The sequence below is a fragment of the Protopterus annectens genome, chromosome 3.part0 (assembly GCF_019279795.1).
Source record: "Protopterus annectens isolate FY-2018-M chromosome 3.part0, PAN1.0, whole genome shotgun sequence".
Classification (NCBI taxonomy): domain Eukaryota; kingdom Metazoa; phylum Chordata; order Ceratodontiformes; family Protopteridae; genus Protopterus; species Protopterus annectens.
In genome coordinates, this window is record NC_056731.1 from 3,459,228 (window position 1) to 3,481,040 (window position 21,813).

A 21,813-nucleotide genomic window follows, 5' to 3' on the forward strand; every position below is an offset into this window, starting at 1 on the left:
TGCTTTGCAGTAATTGGCAAAGAGGAAATAGGGTAAAGCCTGTGTCTTTCGTCTGAATGCTTCCATGGCTCACATTATTTATGAAATGATTTGTAGAGTGTCAGTGTAGTGGATGGCAGGTTTTAACCTCTTCACGCTTGTATGTCTGCTTCTCAGTTTTCTACCTGCAGTCTATGAAGGTGTAATATTCAACTGATTTGTGCTTCCCTAACACTTTTAGTGCAGCTCTTACTATGGCTCTCCTTGGTAATGTACTGTAGGGGGGCATATTACTGCACAATGTCATAGAGTCTGATCCCTGGAGGTCTGATTTTTATTTCTGCTTCCAATCTGTGAATTTGTAACATTCATCCGGTATGTGCTTGCCTGACAGCACTCTGGTTGATTTGATCCATAGTTAACCATGTTACTGCAGTGCCTTTTCTAAAATATAGAGGTTACTGAGTTCAGATCCACTGAAGCCTGATTTTATTTCTGCTCCAATCTGTGAATGTATAAAATTCACCTCATATGTACTTCCCTGAGAATGCTATGGTTGAATTGTTCCATAGCTCATTTTGTTAATACAGTGGTCGGTACACAGTTTAGAAGGTGCTGGGTTCAATTTCACTAAAGTCTGTTTTTTCTTTCTGCTTCCAGTCTGTGAATGTGTAACATTCAGCCAATATGTGCTTCTGTGACAGTGCTGTGCTTGAATTACTGTATCACTTCCACAGTTAATGCAATGGTTGGTACACAGTACAGAGATTATTGGTTTCAGTTCTCCTGAGGCCTAGCTTTTATTTCTGCTTCCAGTCTCTAAATGTATAACATTCACCGAATATGAGGTTCCCTAATGGTCTTGTGTTTGACTTCCTTCATACTTCACCTTAAGTGCGTATTAGAATGGAAGTGATTAATATCCCCTCATGTTTCCATTGGTAATTTTTAGGACATTTCATAGGTTCATAGGTTCATACTAGGCTATCTGCCCTAGGGCATTTATAAGCCTAGCCAGAGTGTGTTTGGCTTTCGCCACCCATTTTAAATGAATTTTGCTATGCCCTTTTTCGAGGTTCATATACTGTGCCTCTGTCTAAAAGTGACACAGAAGTGATACCCGGGGTAAGCCTACTATCTTCCATCCACTCATCAAGATTCCTCTTGAAGAGAGTCAATGAGGGACTCTGCCTAACCTGGACTGGGATTTTATTCTAGAGTGAAGGGAGCCTCTGGGTTATGAATCTGTCCCTCCAGCATGTCCTATTTATTTTCACTGCTGAGGTTCAAGTCTCTCGAGCGCGTAGCTCGATGGGATTTGAATTTTCTGAGGTGCAGCATGTCCATTAATTCCGGGTTGGACATGGCTTTATATGTCAGACACAGATTGCCTCTGAGCAGGCGGTATGCCACTGAGTAGAGCTGGAGTTTCTTTAACCGGGCAGCATATGGCATCTGTTTGAGCCCTTTGACCCTCTTGGTGAGGTACTTTTGGGGTCTTTCCAGTTGCTGCAGGTGTCTGGTAAGGTACATCCCAAAAGGGGCATTGCACTCAATTATGGGCCTAATGAGGGATGAGTAAAGTGGCATGATGACCTCCCCTGATCTAGATGTGAATCCCTTCATGATTAGGTGGGCTATATAAAATGTTTTTCTAACCACTTTGGCCACGTGGTTGTCAAATGAGAGATTGCTATCAACTTGGATCCCCAGGTCCCTAATTGCTTCTTCCATACTTAATGGATTACCACCTATGTGGTAATTTGTGGGCACTTTGTTTTTGCCAAAGGGGATGACTATACACTTCTTGGCGTTTAGCTTGAGGCCATGGCTCTGGCACCAGTTGTCTGTTTCTATGAGGCCCTCTTGGAGGGTGCTTGTGTCAGCTGTAGAGTTGATTATAGCGCCCAGTTTGCAGTCATCTGCGAACTTGGTCAGCCACAGACCTTCCGTGTTGGTCTGTACCTCCGAGAAATATATACCGAACAGGAGAGGTCCCAGGACTGAGCCTTGTGGGACTCCACTTGTAACTGGTTTGGAGTCTGACATGGCTCCAGCAATTCTAACCATGTGGGTTCTGTCCTTGAACCAGTTTGCTACCCATCTAGTGACATAGGGGTTTATATTTAAGCTGGTGAGCTTATCTATAATGCCCGAGTGGGGTATTGTATCGAAGGCTTTTGCGAGGTCCAGGTAGGCTGTGTGGACCACTTTCCACTCGTCAATGGCCTTGGTGACTGTTTCAAAGAAATTGACCAGGTTTAAGAGGCAGGATCTGCCCTTAACAAAGCCAAACTGGGTAGGATCCAGTGTCTGTAGGTCCCCAATATCTTTTTTTTATGAGGTCCATGATGATCCTTTCCATAGCTTTGCGGACCAAGCTAGTCAGGCTTATGGGGTGATAGTTTCCAGGATCCGTTGAGGCACCACCTTTGTGGAGAGGGACCACTGTTGCTGTACGCCACTCTTTGGGTACATATCCTGTGGTAAGGCTGAGACTAAACAGTAGTTTTATGTTTGGGTTTAGCTCTTCTTGTAGTTCATGTAGGACGCAGCCCGGGACACCGTCTGGTCAAATTGATACTGTGTTTTTTGCTTTGGAGAGGGCGGCTCTTACCTGAGCATCTGAGATGTCAGGGGAGCAGCACTCTGCTGGGATAGATATTTGCCCTTTTGGTGAGGGGGGGGGTTTGCACTGAACCTGTCAGCTAGGATGTTGGCAATGTCTGTGGGTTCGGTGTATTTTTTGTCATTTTGGACTAATTCTGAGCATATCTGGGAATTCCCACCCATGTTCCTAACATAACTAAAGAAATCCTTGTGATTATCCTTAGTGTTCTGTACAATTTTTCTCTCGAAGCTGGCCTTAGACGATTTTATGAGTGCACATAGTTTTTTGCTAACACTGATCAGAGATGCCTTCCCCTTTTGGGATTTTGCTCTATCATGTAGTAGCTTCCTCCTTCTATTGTATAGTTTGTTTATGGCTGGGGTCCACCAGACAGGACGTCTGCCTTTGGAGGATTGGGTCTTGGTTTTATTTGGGATTGTATGATCCATGCATTCCTGAAGGTGTTCATAGAATGCATTTATAAAGGATTCTGCGGTCTGGGACGTATTTTCCACAGGCCCAGGGGCTTTGAAGGATTCCATCTCGGTTTTGAGGAGTGTGAAATTTGCTTTAGAGAAGTTTTTCACTGTGGTTTTCTGGGCAGGGGGTGGGGTCGGAATGCGAATATCCAGTGAGATTAGTTTATGGTCTGATCTTACCAGTGAGGGATACACTTCTGGTCTGGAGCATAGATTCCCCATGTTGGTGATGATCAGGTCCAGTATGTTTTCCCCTCTTGTGGGAGTGGTAACAAGTTGTTCCATAGCGTTTGAGTTTATAAATTCTAGGAACCTTTGAGTTAGGGTGTTGGAGCTAGAGTAATGCTCCCAGTCTATGTTTGGGTAGTTGAAGTCGCTCAATATAATGGTGTTTGGAGAGACCTTCATATTTTCCAGTGTTCTCAGGAAGGCCGAGTGGGGTTCCTGGGTTTGTGAGGGTGGTCTGTAGCAGGCTATAAACTGGAAGGCAGTTTTACCCACTGTTAGTTGCACATGGATAGTCTCTGATGCTTCGTGCTGTGCCACCAACCTGGAGGTGTGGGTATCTTTGACGAATATTGATACTCCTCCTCCTTTTCTGGTTTGGTCCAAGTTTTGGGGCCGAAAAGCATGGTATGAGGTATAACCTGGTAGTGCTGGGATGCTCTCAGGATCCTTGAACCAGGTTTCTGTTACTGCACAGATATCGATGTTCTCCATGCTAAGGAGAGTTTCGAGTGCATGCATCTTGAGGTTTAGACTTTTGGCATTGAGTAGCATTACTCTTAGTTTCTTATCCCTTGTGATACCTATGGAGGTGGGTTTGTCTTTTGAGCCTTGCCTAAAAAAGGCACTATGGGGGTAGCAAGAGCCTTTGCCAATATCCGAAAGCCTAGGGGTGACAGGTGCAAGCCATCCCTAGCGAAGCATCATGGCTTGTCGAGCATGTCATCCCAGGCTGACAGGCATTGGATCCCCTTTGAATGACACCAATACTTAAGCCAATTGTTGAAATTGATCATCTTGTCTTCATATTGTGGCATCATTCTTGGTGAGGGTAAGATGCTACTTAAGGTCAGGGTCATACCGGCCTGGGCCACATGCTCAGAGAGCTCCTCTATGTCTCTTTTCATGTAGTCCAGGGAGGTACGTCTCAGATCATTCACACCAGCATGGACAATGACGGAGTCATATTTGTACTTGCCTTGGAGTGACCTGAGTGCTTGTGTTATGTGGCGGATCCTAGCGCCCGACAGGCAGCTCACCATGACCTTCTCCTTGTTCAGCCTGGTGAGCAGGACGTCAGTGTACCTGACAATAGAGTCACCTATTACAAGTGTATCAGGTGTGTTTTTTAGCCTTAAGGGCTGTGACTGTTAGGCACACTGGCTCTGTGAGCTATGTGTTGCACGTGTTTTGTTTTGGGGTAGCGGTTGCTTGGGTGTCTGCTTTGGAGGTCTCTGCTGCTTAGGCAGATTTTTATTTAGAGCCTCCGAGTATGTTTTTGTGTGTTTATGTGTTTGGTTTGCTGTCGTGGTAGGTCTATGTGAGACTGGAATTGTAGTGAGTATGATTTCCTTCTCCTCCTGACAGGTTTCGCCAGTACTGAGTTGAGAGAGCTTAGCCTCCAGTTTGGTTATATGGTTGCATCTCTCACATGTGTTGGAATTTGTTGGAAGGAGGAGAGGGTTGTCTGTGTACATGAGGCAGTTGTATCATTGCCTCAAGATTCCCAGATTCACCAGCTGGACCGGAGAGGAGATTGACAACTAACCTTTGGACATGCTAGAATAGTATTAGGAATTCCTTTATAATTGAAAAAAGGGCCAATGGGGAACAAGGTACTCAAGGGGAGTTTGTGAGGGTGTAGTGCTTTTAATTTTTAGTGCTGACTTATATAATTGCTTTAGTGAGCAAGTGCCAGGTAACTTAAATGCAATGTGTTACAGGTAACTTAAATGCAAAACTGACAAACAGTAACTTTCTTTCAAGTGAAACAAGGAAATAAGTACAGTAAGCAATGCAGATGTCACTAGGGATCCGCAGAAGCGCTGAAAAACTGCGTTTTAGGTGGAATTAGCATTTCAGGGAAATAACAAGCAAACAAGCATACAAACAAAGCTAGATTCAGCAGGCCTGGATCTAGTCTATGCTACAGCAAACAAGGTGTACCAATTTCAGTAAGAAACAGTTCAAATATGCAGGCACTATAAGCCTTTAACCAGAAATTCCCAGCTCAGAAGGGCAGAGTCCAGCATCTCCTCCCACAAGAGTGCAGACCACGAACCTTCTTAATGTAAAATAACTGGCCTGAAGCCCAAGTGCTTAAACCAGAACTAATACACCTTTAGAATAACAGACACAGAGCCCTCAATCAGCAGTTCCCAACTTAGAAGGATGTAAGCTACCTGTCCTGACACCACAGTGCAGGCCACAAACCTTCCTAATGTAAAACAACTGGTCTGAGCCCAAGTGCTTAATCCAAAAGACTTAGAATGCTAGCTACACTTTAATCAAGTTACTACCAAGCAGTAATAAATACAATTGAATACTTTAAAGAATGCCTGGATTAGTGCTCAAGTTATACAAACAAAGCTAGATTCAGCAGGCCTGGATCTAGTCTATGCTACAGCAAACAAGGTGTACCAATTTAGTAAGAAGCAGTTCAAATATGCAGGCACTATAAGCCTTTAACCAGAAATTCCCAGCTCAGAAGGGCAGAGTCCAGCCTCTCCTCCCACAAGAGTGCAGACCACGAACCCTCTTAATGTAAAATAACTGGCCTGAAGCCCAAGTGCTTAAACCAGAATTAATACACTTTTAGAATAACAAACACTGAGCCCTCAATCAGCTGTTCCCAACTTAAAAGGATGTAAGCTACCTGTCCTGCCACTACAGTGCAGAGCACAAACCTTCTTAATGTAAAACAACTGGTCTGAAGCCCAAGTGCTTAAACTAAAAGGCTTAGAGTGAGTTACACCAAGCAGTAATAAATACAATTGAGTACTTTTAAGATGACGCAAAAGCAAAATAAAGTAGGAAGAAACACAAATACAGTAAAAGCAGATTTTTTTTTTTTTTGAGTGAGCAAATGAGATGGGCCCAGGAGGAGTATCCAAGTGCAAATTTACAAGAGTTTCAAAGCCACCAAGATTAACACCAACATAAAAACAGGGACGGTGGGCGGGAACCTACTGACAAACAGAGTCACAGCTTCCAGCTAGATATTCTTCAATGCAACACAAACAAATTACTTTAAATCATGTATTATTTGATAAAAGTGCAGATAAAAGTTACTTAGCTTCACTTAGGCATTCAAGTTGATAGTATGCAGGTCTTAATCGGCCAAAGCTCACAGTTTAAACAGAAGGTAATTAACTGTACCACTTGTATAAGACAGAAACTGAATACAATGAAGGAACTACCCCCACCTATCTCTGGCTATGCAGGTTTTTAACAAGCCTTAACTGAAAATACCACAGGTACTACTGACAAACAGAGTCACAGCTTCCAGCTAGATATTCATCAATGCAACACAAACAAATTACTTTAAATCGTGTATTATTTGATAAAAGTGCAGATAAAAGTTACTTAGCTTCACTTAGGCATTCAAGTTGATAGTATGCAGGTCTTAACCGACCAAAGCTCACAGTTTAAACAGAAGGTAATTCACTGTACCACTTGTATAAGACAGAAACTGAATACAATGAAGGAACTACCCCCACCTATCACTGGCTATGCAGGTTTTTAACAAGCCTTAACTGAAAATACCACAGGTACTACTGACAAACAGAGTCACAGCTTCCAGCTAGATATTCCTCAATGCAACACAAACAAATTACTTTAAATTGTGTATTATTTGATAAAAGTGCAGATAAAAGGTACTTAGCTTCACTTAGGCGTTCAAGTTGATAGTATGCAGGTCTTAACCGGCCAAAGCTCACAGTTTAAAACTGAAGTTATCAATGTCAGCATCCTGAAATTCAGTGTATCAAAAAGTTCAAAACATGTAAAACAAAACCGATTGTCAAATGAAATATACCCAGGGATTGAGAAAATATGCATCTGTGCAACAAAGCAGCTTGTTGCAGCCAAGCTAACACTATTTACAATGAGTGCATGATGAGCCGTATGTTCCCATATAATGCAAGTGGTATTTAAATTATAGTAGGCACACTGATCAAATCGTAATGTTGTCAGGACTGTTGTGGGATGGTAATTTTTGTTACTTTTCTATACCCCATTCATGATGTGTGTTTTTCTTGTTTTCTGAATTCAAGGACTTCATATTGATAATATATACATATGTCACCTATCCCTTTCTCTGTTGTGATAAGCATCTCTGATTTGATTATTATCTCAATTTGTGGTCTTCTTTGCATTTCTGTTTTTTTTCAGTGGCTCTAAAATGGCCTTGTCATTTTTCTCCATGATATACTTTCTTTACTTCCTTCCAGAACACATTCCTCCACACATCCACATGCTTGAGAAAAGAAAACATCAGCACATCAGTATCACCATCTGTGGGTAAACCTTTGCACTGAGAACTGCAGTAGCCATTATTGATTGATAATTACAACTGCTCATGCATTACTATGATGGTGGGTTGATCTAACATAATTTTCCATAGGTCCCTGATGCAGCTGTATGAGGAGATGATCATTGCATACACTACCCTGGCCACATGCATTATACGGGAACATAAGGCTCATCATGCACTCATTGTAAATAGTGTTAGCTTGGCTGCAACAAGCTGCTTTGTTGCACAGATTCAAATTTTCTCAATCCCTGGGTATATTTCATTTGACAATCGGTTCTGTTTTACATGTTTTGAACTTTTTGATACACTGAATTTCAGGATGCTGACATTGATAACTTCATTTTCAATGCCTTAACATTCCAATAATTCAACGTATACTTTGCAATTTACATAAACAGGTAAACACCATAAAAGGGACAGGCAACAAATTACAACTTATAAAACCTCATTTAATCCTGGAAGTTAACAATTCATATTTTTGTTTGCTTATTCTGTCAGATGCTTTCCCTGTTGTATTTAAAACAATATCAGTATTAGTAAAACTAAACAATGTCCTTGGTGTTGATGTTTACTTTTAACCAGGGCACTTAAGTTCATAAGTTATTGTACTGAGTTCTGGCCCCAAGGCCTTCTAGGAACACAGACTTCACAAACGTAGGATAATATACATTAGTACCAATCCATTTATCATGATTTTTTAAGTACTTCTAAATTAGATGAACAGTGAACTAGAATCTGTAAATGATTCCATAAATTTGGCAAAATTTGAGTAATGTAAGACTGGCTTTTTTGTTCTACTAAAACCTACAGAAAATGTGAACATCGTGTGCTGCAAAGTAATGTTGTAACTATTAATTTCAAGACTTAATAATAATCTAATTTCCTCATTCCTTAAGGCCTTACAGCCTAGAATCATTCTGCCATGTTAATATCTGTAACGCAATAAACATAATGTAGCTATTTTACATCTGACTTGGTATTGGAAAGTCCTAATATTTTCTTAGTAAACCTTCTTTGAAAATATTCTAATCTATTCACATCCCTGAAATGTATACATACAAAATGAACTGTTGCACTCCAATAATGGTATAATGTAAGTTCTGTAAAGATCGATCAGATTGTCAATATTATTATTATTATTATAAATATTTTAAGAAGCAACCTGATCTGTACAAGATATTCTTAATAATGTGTTCAAAATTAATGGTAAAGGAAAATTATTAGAAATATCTATGGTTAAGTCCTTATATCAATTTACCCCTTCATAAAAATAGATCCTGCAGACAGATATTCATTTTTTACCCTAGGCTTTCCAAAATATGTGAGTTTGCCTTTGTCATTACTAAATTGAATACCTATGTGAGATACCCAAGATGAAACATTTTTTTAGAAATTCATTACTCTGCATAAAGCCCATTGCACTAGTCAGAACAAAATCCAGTTTAAAATTGTTTGTGTTTTTATTCATCCAAAAGAGATTGGATAATGGAACCGATGGGAGCACTATGTTTAATAACAGTGGTCACAACACAGAAACCTGGGGTTAACCTCTTACAGCTTTAGTTAATATAGAGGCATGACCTTTGATAGCAATTAGTTCATTATCCTAAATACACGAATGTCTTACAAATAAAAAGATAGTAAATTCAGTCAAAGGCCTTAGCTAGATCCATGAGAAAGGTCCATATCCATTGCCATAATAACCCGATCATACAATTCAGTCAAATTAGTAAATATTGATCTCCTCTTAATTAAAACATTCTGATATAACTTATTTATAACAAATTGATTTGTTTCATTCAGTATGAGTTATACCAAACATTTCTCAAAACATTTCCACAAAATTGAAATTAAACTAGCAGGCCTATAATTAGAAACTTCAGTGGATTTATCCTTTTTTAATATAGGAGAAAAACTGAATAATTTCACATTGTACCACTGTATCAGTTGACAATGCTTTATTTAAAATAATAAATAATATTTTTGATAGTATTGGTATAAGCTTATTGATTTATATTGTAGGAATACCATCCAGACCCATGGATATATTCTTTTTAACTTTTTTCAAAGATTTATTAATAATATACTACTAATTAATGAGCAAGTATCATGAGACAGCTGTAATTCAACAGTCTAATTTGTTCCATTACAATTCAGAACATCATGTTCAACTGAGTATAAAGAATCTCCACTATCTGTAAAATATCAGATCTGATGTCAAGTTTCATTCAATCCTCAATGGATGGGTTCAGATCCAATACTCGGATCTGACTTGGGTGTTACACTAGCTTGTGGCCTCTGACAAACTCTCCAGCGTCTTTCCTATCTATAATGCACTATCCTTAAAGTCCCTCAAATCTCCTTTGCTGCTTTTTGCATCTAGATGTAATTGACTGGAGCTCTCAGGCTAATTTATTAAGATAAGTGAATTTCCTTAAAAACCTTTTCTTCAAATGCTAGTTTTGGTAAATCTCTTTTGATTAGATGGTTTAATCTATATCTTAAGTGTTTCCCTACCTTTATTCACTTTTATTCTCTTTAATACACTTGCTAGTGTACTCTAAGCTAGCACTGTTGGTAGGCCTTTCCTACCCGTTTATCTTTTCGCTACAAGGGTATTATACCCTTCTAGTTTCTTCACTGCTGCTTAATCCTTCTTTCTCTTCTTAATATATAAAAAACAGATCTATTACCTTATTCTTAGTGGCTTTTTCTTCTGGTTATTGTTGTTGGTTATAAGATTTTCACTGTTTTTTTTTCTTACGGTTATTGTTATTGGTTATAAGATTTTCACAGTTTTTTTCTTCCAGTTACTGCTGTTGGCTATAATTCTTTCCTACACTATGTCTGAGAAAGGATTTAAAAAATGTGAGAGATGTGAGCATAAAATGCCTTTTTCAGCTGCCCACACTGTGTGAGTTTAATTTTTAGGGTCTAAACATCTTGACCAAGACTGAGACATTAGTTGTGGTTTCAATCCAAGAGCTTGTCTGCGAGAAGGAATAAATTAATCTTAAAGGGGTTGTTACCAACTGCTTTCTCTGAAGCCTTATCTAAAATTAAAACTAAAGACCCTTCGAAACGGTCCAGATCTTTGTATTCCTCTGCTTCTATGTCCTTGGAGTTGAAGAAAAAGAGGGAAAAATTGGATCCAAAATCTCCTGGGATCCGAACATCTTCGGATCTGACCAGATATGTTTCTAGTCCAACAACCTTGGATCAGATGACATGAACTATGGATCTGATATCCTCAATTCCCAAGACATTATCAAGGATTGTTTATTCTCAGTGTGTAGACCTGGTCCAGGGTGCCCTCCCCTTTTCTCGAGAGGCACTCAAAGTCACCTTTGGTGGTATCCTCATGTTCCTCCAGGAGTCTCACTGATGCAAATGTGGAAAGAATGATGACATTTTTCACAGAGAAAATAAATAAGGGAGTCCTCATAGTTCCTACCCCTCCAGGTTAGGAACATCGTCCATCTACCACTCCACCAATAACAGCTCTTTCTCTGACCTGACTTGTGGGTTTAGAGTCATTAGAGCCGAGCATTCCAGGTCTGTCTGGGTTGGATCTGAAGAGAGTATTATCTTCAGGTTTGACTGTTACTCTGAGTGCACCAGCTCTGACATCTTTGGTCTGGATAACTCTCAGAGCTGAAACTTTCAGGTTGGATCCAAGGGGACAGGACTGACTCTGAGGTTTTTGGAGCCATCTCTTCTCCCCTTGGAGTTTCAATGCTGTAGAGCTCAGCTCCAGCTTCCACCTCAGGTAGATTGCTCTCTGAACAGAGGCAGTTGATGAGCCAGAAACTTGTTTTCTCAGCTCTGTTGACTTACGTCTCTCCTGAGTGGTCTGCTTTTGAGGTTGTGAAGAGGGTTTTCTCTGCTATGACAGATCAGATGGGTCCTCCCACCTCAGATACATCCTCAACCTCTTAGATGACTTTACACTGTTATCTTCAGCACTCTACACTATGGGGACAGCCTACCCAAAGCTTTCAGTCTACCAAGCAGGGTATTTTCATCTCTTCTGATACTTCTCCAAATCATCCCACTGGAGAGATCCTAGGAAGAATAAGTGCAAGAGAAGGCACTTGGACTCTCCTTAAGAGCTTATCACTGAGGATATTGACTTCAATGAGGGAGAGGGCTTTCCCAAATCACCACCCGATGACATCTCATTTGGAGACATTCTTGAGAGCCTTAAACAGAAGGGTGGTTGGTCTGCCCAAAACCCTACTCCTGAGGGGTCAGTATTTCTGGAAGCTTTTGGGACTGGCCCATTGACCTCCTGGGTAACTCTGCCCACTGATGAACTTATTGATTTAGATTTCAGGCAGGCATGGAAGGAACCTGATATGATCAAGCTGATCCCCAAGAAACCAGACAGGATTCTGGTGCTACTGGTTGGAAGAGAGCACTGGAGCAAAGAGGTACCAGTTGATGCAACAGTCATGGAGGTAGCATACAAAGAAATAACTCATAGAACAGAGTTCCACTGTCCATCCTCCTAACAGAGACTCTGGGGCACAGGACAGATTTGGGAAGTGAGTATATGCTTCAGTGACCATTACTCTCAGATCATTGAACTACTTGGCACACTTCACCAGTTTGCAAAAGGACTTGATCAAGGAACTTTCAAATATCCTTTCAGGGACCAGTACTCCAGAGGCTCAATCTTCTGTGGCCTCACAGTTGGCTACTATTCATTCTATTACAAATTTGTAAATGAGGCTCATCTCACATGCTGCAGAAGACTCCTCAAGTGATGCAAATTTAGGCATTTCCATCAGGAGACATGCCTAGATGGACCTGTGTGATTTTGCGGAGACCTTCAAGTCATGCTTCATCACTGCTCTTTTTGACAGATCTTCACTGTTTGGCCCAACTCTAAAAGACACACTCTCTAGGTATGAGAAAGGTGGAAAGACCCTCTCTGCAGTGGGAGTGCATTTTCGGCCCCTCAAAGTACCTTTTACAGGAATCAATGGGGAGATCAAAAGATGTGGTCAGAAAGTCTCAGGCTCCTTTCCAAGACACAAATGGAGGTAGTTCTTCCAGAGGCAGACAGGGTGAGATAATTGCACAAGACACCTCCCATGGCAGAGGAGGCCCACAAAACTGAGGGCCTAGAGATTCTTTTTCTAACAGACCCTTCCAGTGTTTCTGAAGGGAGGCCCAATTGCCTTCTACTGGAGGCAATCAGGGGTTGCTTATCTCTGCATCAAGAGGTCTGGCTAAACATAATAAAAGACACCTGGGTGCAGAGAATTATTTCCAGAGGTTATATTATTTTCTTTTCCTTACCACCTCCATTATCTGGAAAAATAATTGATGTTCTACCCAATAAGCAGGAGGTAGCAGCATTAGAAGCTACTAAAAAAAAGGGTCATCTAAGTGGTTCCGTCAGACCAAATAGAATCCAGAACTTACCCAAGAGTCCTTTTAGTGCCAAAGAAGACAGGGGAATGGAGAACAATTTCAGATTTCAGTGTGTTGAACAAATCGGTTCAACATACCAAGTTTTGGATGACCACTGTTCAGTCGATTTGGCCTTTTCTGAACAAGGATGACTGGATGTGCTTGAAAGATCTTCAGGATGCATACTATCACATACAAATGAACAGACAATCCAGAAGGTACTTATGCTTCTGGCTGGGAGCCAGTCATTACCAGTTCAGAGCACTGACCTTTGGCCTCACCACAGCCCCCAGGGTGTTCAGCAAGTGTATGGCAGTAGTAGGAGGTCATTTGAGACTGCAGAGATTCCGGGTGTGTCCATAATTAAACGACTGGCACATTACCACTCTGACCAGGCATCAACTGGTATGAGCATGCGACCAAGTGTTGCAGACTTGTTCAAATCTTGGAATAACTATCAATTACATCAAGTCACACCTACAACTAATCCAGACACTGGAATTCATTGGAGCAATGTTAACTACAGTGTCTATGGTAGCATCTCTTCCTCTTTCAACAGTACAAACAATAAAGAATCAGGTCAGGAAAATAATTTGCAGTACTGGAATTTCAGTTGGATTGATTCTGCAATCCATGGGATCAATGTCAGCATCAATAGTTTGAGTCCCTTTTGCAAGATATCACATGAGGATTCTGCAATGGATGTTAGTAATGCAATGGTCAACGCTCTGTGAACCCATGTCCGCAAAGATTAGAATAACTCAGGGATGTAAAGGGGATCTTTCCTGGTGGAAGCAGTAACAACAAGTGTTGCAAGGTCATCTTTTCATTTTCCCTCAGCCCAAGGCCATAATGACCATGGATGCTTCCCAGATTGGGTGGGTGGGGGGGCATTTTCTGGGGAAGACAGTCTAAGGCACCTGGTCCATCATAGATGCCAACCTGCATATCAATGTTCTAGAAATGAGAGCGATGCTTTTGGCATTGCAAGCATTCCCAAACTCTCTCTCTCTCTCTCTTGGGACAATTACAGTCCAAGTGAGAAACATGTCAGTAGTTTAGCGCATCAGTAAACAGGGGGAGACCAGATCTTACCTCCTGTGTCAAGAATCCCTAAGGGTGTGGCAATGGGTGATATTTTCCAACTACTTTTTAAATGAAATGCATATTCTGGGGAAGTCCAGCGCAATAGCAAACAAATTGAGCAGGTCCATCTTACTACCTCACGAGTGGTCTCTCAACAACAAAGTGATGGAGAAGATTTTCTGTCAGTGGGTTCAGCCTTGCTACAATTTGTTTGCTTTTCCCTTAAACAACAAGTGCAGCAGCTTCTTTGCCCTAATCTCCACCACCAAGAGAATCACTGAGGGATGCTTTGCTCCATGATTGGCTCCCCGGTCTTCTGTATGCTTATCCTCTGACTCCGTTAATTACCTTATTCCTTCAGAAAGCAACCAGGTTGAAGAGTAATGTCATCTTTTTTGCACCTTACTGGCCTTGACAGGTTTGGATTCCCTTCCTTTGGCCTTATCTACTGTACCCACCTTGGATTCTGGATCCAACTCCAGACCTTCTGTCTCATCTGACAGGCATAGTTCACCTGGATATTTTAAATCTCTAGCTAACTGCAGGGCTTCTTCAATTCCCCTAATAGCCAAGCAACCAATTATCTCTTCGACTGTCCATTCTGTACTTTTATCTTCCCATAAACCTTCTACTAGGAAATGCTACAGGAGTAAATTAAGAAGATCCATTTATTGGGTAGAGCAGAATCAGATAGATATCCCTTCTCAGCTCCCATCCATTCTGTTCTTGAATTTTTAGTGACTTTGTTTAATGATGGTGCCAGTTCATTGACTATTAAAGTTCAACTCGCAGCAATTTCTACCTTTCATGTAGGGTTTCAGAACTTTTCTCTGCCTTCCTCTATTCCTCTAAACTGTGCAAAGCCTTTTTGAAAGGTACTCTTCTAATCAGACCCCCTCATAAAGATCCCATAACACTACTGGATTTAAATTTGGTAATGTAAGCCTTAATATATTCTCCATTTGAACCTACAGCTAAATGTGATTTAAAATTTTTGACCTGGAAAACTGTCTTTTTAGTTGCAATTACATCCACTAGAAGAATTTCAGAAATTCAAGCACTATCTTCTAAGCCCCCATACTTGATTTTTCATAAGGTTAGGGTCACTTTACATACCAACGCTTCTTTTCTACCTAATGTAGTCTCAGAATCCAACACTAACCAAACCATTAACCTGCCAGTATTTTTCACAAACATTCCAATAAAGAGAATATGTGCTGCACTTACTGGATGTTCATAAACAATTATGTTTCTACCTGCACAGAACAAAAGAGGTTAGAAAGGTAAATTCGCTATTTGTTTCTTTTGCACATAATAAGTTGAGTGAATCACTCACAAAGGCAACTGTAGCTAGATGGCTGACAGATTGCATTTCATTCATCTACAACAAATTAAATGATCCCTTACCAAAACCATTGAAGGCTCATTCAACCAGATCTGTGGCTACTTCCATTGTACTCCAGTCTAGAGCCTTTATGGACAATATATGTGGGGCTGCAGCTTTGTCAAACCCTCATACCTCTCTCACTCATTACAAACTAGATCTTGTCTTGAGAGGAAGAGCAGCCTTTAGCTCAACCGTACTCAGGAATATCCTTTCTTAGACTCTACCCAGGAATTTAGGTAGCTGGGGATTGTCCCATCTGTTGAGGAATGAATGAAAACTGACATCAGATAAAGAAATTATGTACTTACCATAAAGTTCCATCTGTGTTGTCCATTTTTAGTCTTCCTCAACTCCCCACCATCCACCCCCCTCCATTTCTTGCAAGTGACTACTGGAGAAATGAGACTCTTATGGACACCATATGTCTCATTTTGTTGAACTCCATTTATGGAAATTCTTTTGTAATGTCTCTCTCCTCTCTCTCTCTCTCTTTCTCTCCCCTCGCTCTCTCTTTCAAGCTATAAATAGGATCTGAGGGACTTTAGGGATAGCACATTATGGGTAGGAAAGGAGCTCAAGAGTTTGTTGGAGGCCACTGGCTAGTGTAATGGCTGAGTCGGATCTGAGTATTGGATCCAAACCCATCCTTTGAGGGAGAATGAAAATGGACAACACAAATGGAACATTATGCTAAGTACACAACTTCTTTTTTCTGGCAGATCATTATGTATCAGTAAGTGTTTAGGATTACTCATTTTCCTGGATGAATGACTGCAGCTGTAATATGCTTTAGTTTTCTAAATTAGGTACAATTTGTTTTCAATCTTGACTTTTTGGGATTTAATCAAATGGTTCAAGTTCTTAATAATTTTATTCAATTTTGACTTGTTTTTGTAGATGGATAATGTTTACAAAATTTGATTTATCTTATTATAAAGTTTTATTATTCCCCCAACTCCATTTAGGTAACACATTTCTTCTACTAGAATATTTAACTGTCTCTTCATTTTTTATCCCCAATCAAGATATCTTGTAAATCTGAATAACTACAGTCAGTCTTTTGATTACCACTCAAATCTGACCAGTCTTTCTGCAGAATGATATCCTTAGTCCCCTGATAGTCAATCAAAACAAAGTTATATCTGTTCTTATTATGCTGTTTAGACCACAGCTTTCTAAGAGAAAATGTAATGGAATTATGATCGGACTCACCCAGTAGTACTCCTACCAAAATATTAGAAATTAAATCTAGATTATTTTTTACAAGTAACTTTAAAATACTGTTTCCTCTGGCATTTTCTTGTACAAATCAGGCAAAGACAGGGTACAGAGCAAGGCTAAAACTTCAGACACTTTAATATAAAACAATAAAATCAGACAATATAAAAATGAATGGATAAGTGTGTTCATGCCTTTTTGGCACTTCCTCAGATCCTTAAAACTACTGCAATACATTTCATTCATACAAAAATCAACAGCCAATAGAATCTCATAGTTGAACATCACATGATATACAAAACTCAATGCAGATGGAGAAGAAACAGGTAAATTAACATCTCAATACAAACATCACTATAGTTAAATGTATTAGTAAAAACAATCAATATTATACACATCAGGAAACTGGACTGCATATCAAGAAAGGGCATAATCTTAATGAATATATTAAAGGGAACCAGTAGCAATAAATTAAAATGTAAAACCTAGTGTCTATTGCTTATCTAAAAACAGGTGATTAATGTAGTAAGGTTTAATTCATGCATCACTAGATTGCAAATAAAAGCCCGGCAAAATAACTGCAAAGTAATAGTCTATCAAGTTCAAGGAGGGCATGGCTTCAGATAAATAATTTAAAAACAAACCAAAAGCAACAATAATATAAGCTCTGCTGTCTATCTAAAAAGAGGGTGTGATTTAAGGTATGGTTTAAGGGGTATGGCTTCATTCAAGCCATAACCTTTATCATCTTGTAGTAATAAAATCCACCTCAATTTAAGCTGTTTGGTCTTACTCACTAAGGTCTCCAGTCTTAGGTCATTGCAACAAATTTGCAGAACTAAAAACAGAAAAGAATGAGAAGGCTCATAATTCATAGTATGTTTCGCTATGGCATTCCTCTCATCAAACATCCTGATCTCATAAATATGTTTATGAACCCACTCTTTCAATGAGTGGTTCATCTTCCCTACATAAAAACATTGACAGGCTGTGCATCTAGCTAAATATATTAAATCAGTAGTGGAACAATTAGCATAAAAAGAAAACCTATACAGTATTCCTGTATATGGATGTCTAAAGAAATTTGCATTCACATCTATGCACTTAAATAATTACAAGCCCTACATGAGTATGTCCCCTGTTGATCAGACCGTATGACAGCATTTCTCCCATTCCCCTTATAACACAATAAGCATTTCAAGGATTTCCTATTTTTAAAGGTGGACTTTGGTTCTGCTCCAACAGTATCCCTTACATTCTCATCTGTGAAAAATATATTCCAGTTCTTTCTAAAAACATCACAGATGGATTTAGTGTCAGAAGAATAAAACAAAGGAATCACAACCCTAAAATGATCATCTACTACTTCATTGCTCTCTATACGGGGCTGCACAATGGAAAAACAGGGTTTAGCTTGACCTTTTCTATCTAGTCTCCAGTGCTAAAGACCGATCAAACTCAGTTTCTGACTAGCCTCTAGATCTAAGCTCAGCTTTAAATCTAGATAACTGCTGAACAAACTCTACCTCCTTGCAAACTAGTCTGTAAATCCTCAACCCTTGGTCAAAAATAAAAAAAAAGAAGCTAGGAAGTTGAATTAAATTATTTCAAATCTGCTTAAATATTTAAGTGCACTTATAATGACCTGTACGTGGCTACTACTTTGTACTTTTCTGCACTATTCCATCTGATTGCATTTTAGTTTGTTCTGGGGCCTTATTCTTGTATTTTAATTAGCAGTTTTGGGCTGATTGTGTTTATGCATTATTCTGCACTTCTATTTCCACAAGCTATATTTTTGTATTTTAAACCCTGCTGGGCCATAGCCTTGTAGTTTAATTCACTGTTGTGGCAGAACTGTGCATTACTGCCAGATTTGTGCCTTAATCTTTTATTACTGCATTTTTTCCTATACATAGTGTTTGCATAGTGGTGCCTTAAACTGTAGTAAAAGTTCAATATTGAAGGAATTGTCTCTGCTCCAGTTTGTGCTTCACTAATTTCATATTCTGCTTATCACTTATCTGCTTGCATTCTGTGTCTGCACCATCCCCACTAAGACATTAAGCTAAAGTTTCTAAAAGAGCTCCAGTACTGCCTTTATTTGATTGCTAGTCTCTGTAGCCAAGCTGCTTGCTCCTTAAAAATTTCCAAACCCTCTCACCCTTCACTGTTGTTGTTTTATAAGGCTGTGTCTCTGGCCTCCATCCTTTATGATTATCTGATTTTTCTTCACCTCTTCCATAGCTATTGACTGCTGTATACGCAATTTATGTACTCTTCCCACCCATTATTTTCCATTGACCCATGATGCTAAGTGCCCACCCAAGCAAACCAGTATTGTTCTTGAGTAACCCCACCCCCTTACTACATATTGTCGCCTGATCATTTTCCAGGAACACAACAAAGCTTGTAGTCCTAGCCTCTATTCCAAAAGTGTTTTACTTGTAACTAGTGCCATCCAGGCAAAATGCCTTTGATTCCTAAATTGCATTTAAGTTATTTGAGTAATCATGTTTGTTTTCTGCTTTTATATGTGAATTTCACTATTTTTTTTGTAAAAAAATGCTCTTCCTCTCACTCTCACTGTCTTGGAATTATATTCAGCAAGGGATTCCTAGCTAGTTGTTTAAGTGGTTTATGTTACCATTCCACTTGTGGGTTACTTCTACTGTGTTTTACATCAAGAGGAATGGGTTTTTTGCATCTTATGGCAGGAGGTGTTTGCCTGATCTATCTGAGTTGGAAATTGCACAAAAAAGACTCACAGTGGTCATTTTATTGGCCAGAGGGCTCATTATTTAGTTTTCTGCTTTTTCGGTGCTGCTATAAACTTTGCATGTTTGCGTGGGTTAGATGTACTCTGTACAGTAGCAAGCACCTAGAAAGCAAATTTTCTCAGTAGAATGGGCCATAAAATTGTAACCTATAGAGTGACAATATAATGCAAATGGCTTGTGCATTAAAAAGCTTAGAGCAGCTAGTTGGGCCTTGAGTGGCAATACCTACATATTTAGTAAAATTCAGTATTATGTAAACATTAAAGCTAGAAGAATTTAGTACTGTTTAACATAATCTACCCCAATAAAGAACCCTTATTAGTCTGCAGAAACAAAGCACCTTAATAGCCCTCTAACTCTAATATACCACCCTCCTGTAGCTCACAAATCAAACGACTGGACATTATGGTTATGCAATTTCCTAACGTCTTTGTAACCAGTGTGGTGGATATGAGCATCCTGAGACAATGCAGCAATTGTCCCATGTTTACTGACAATCAAGTAATTTTTAAAGGATCAGACACAGTATGTGGGAGGTGTACTTACACAATGACACTGGAGGCTAAAGTGCTGCATACGAGTCCACATTAAGCTGTTGAAACCACACACACAGCGTCCATCTCACATAGCATACAACACACACATAGGCTAATATATACTGAGGCACTTAAAAGCAATCCTCATAAACAGTAAAGATCACCTAGACTACTCCCTGTCAAAGCTATGCCTCATTAAGCCCAAAGGCACTCAGAAAAAATAGCACTTAACACCACACATAATGTCGCTCTCAGTGTAGCCCCAAACACTAAGACTCAAAGGCAAGCAGACACAAGGCAAGGCAAATTACCTGTTATTAAGTGATGGTTTGTCAAAAGTCCATGCCCCTCCAAACCCCAAGAAGACACCAGGCCATGCTGAATTGCTCTCAAGAACGTTGTATAACTATGTCAATTGCTGCATGGCTGCTGCTGTACCTACCAAAAGTAAGCCAACATCTAGCCTCAGAAACAAACCGCCTTGTTGGTGTTCCAAATTAAACAGGATATACAACAAATGGAAAAAATATGGCAAAAATCAGGAAGTGTAATTCCAAAAAAGATAATGATTCTCTCATCAAAGTAATTAGGCAACTAAGAGGGCTAATCAGATCAAGCAAAGCCAACTTTGAGGCTAAGATAGCATCCTATGTGAAAGATAACCACAAAGCCTTCTACAGCTATGTCAGAAACCTCAAGGGCAGCACACAACAATGTGCTGAACTGGAGATTAATGGTGCCACATTTGCTGACCTTGGCAGTATAGCAAACTTGTTAGTGACAAATTCAGTTCCAGCTTTATCCATCTCTCACCCCCCCAACCATCCCCCAGTAATACCCTCAAAAATAACCCCTCCAACCATAACTGGGAGGAGGTACTGGCTGCACTGACTAAAGCCAAGAACTGTACCTCATTGGCTCTAAAAATATCCCAGGAAGCCTCCGGGAGTCTTTATTTAACTAGAGTCTTAAAACAGGCTTTGTGCTATGTGAATGGAGGACTGAGATGGTCATCCCCCAATTAAAAGGGAGGACCTTCAATAGAACCTGGAAACTACAGACCCATTAGTCTGACTAGTCTTTTTTGCAAGGCCATGGAAAGAATTATCTTGGAAATTATCAGCAAGGACATAGGAGACCTCCAGACACTGGATCCATCCACGTTTGGCTTTGTTAAATGAAGGCCATGCTTACTGAATTTGATGGATAACTTTGAAAAGATCACTAAGGCATGCATGAAGGGAAAGCTGCACATACTGCCTACCTAGATTGGGCTAAGGTATTTGATAGAATACCCCACTAAGGCATTGTCAACAAACTTCCAGAACTAGTAATAAACACATTTATAACATACTGGATAGCTAGCTGGCACACTGGTTGGACCCAGGAGGTTAGAATCAGTGAGGCCACCTCCACAAGGAGTCTGGTCACCAGTGGAAGCCCACAGGGCTATGTGCTAGACCCACTTCTCATTTGCATCTAATTATTGGATGTCAAAGCCAATATCAAGGGCCTCTGACTAACCACATTTGCAGATAATTGCAAATTGGGAGCAGTTATTGAATCCCCCAAGATGAGAACACCCTTTAGGAAGGTCTAATACAGACAAATGCTTCATGCCAAAGCCATGGCTTACAACTCAGTATCAAGAAATGCATTATATTATCTTTTGGGAAGTCTGCCACACCGGATAACTATATTATCAATAAAACACACTTAAAAGTTGATTCACTAGTCAGGGATCTGGAAAATCATGTAGATAGTAACCTAGCCTTT

General features: G+C 39.9%; 1 protein-coding gene across 1 annotated transcript in view; it reads right to left on the reverse strand.

Annotated features, from left to right (window-relative positions):
• Positions 1-21,813, reverse strand: part of LOC122796227 (snaclec rhodocetin subunit delta-like) — a 329,386-nt gene that overhangs the window by 92,852 nt on the left and 214,721 nt on the right. The gene's annotated exons all lie outside the window — the stretch shown is intronic.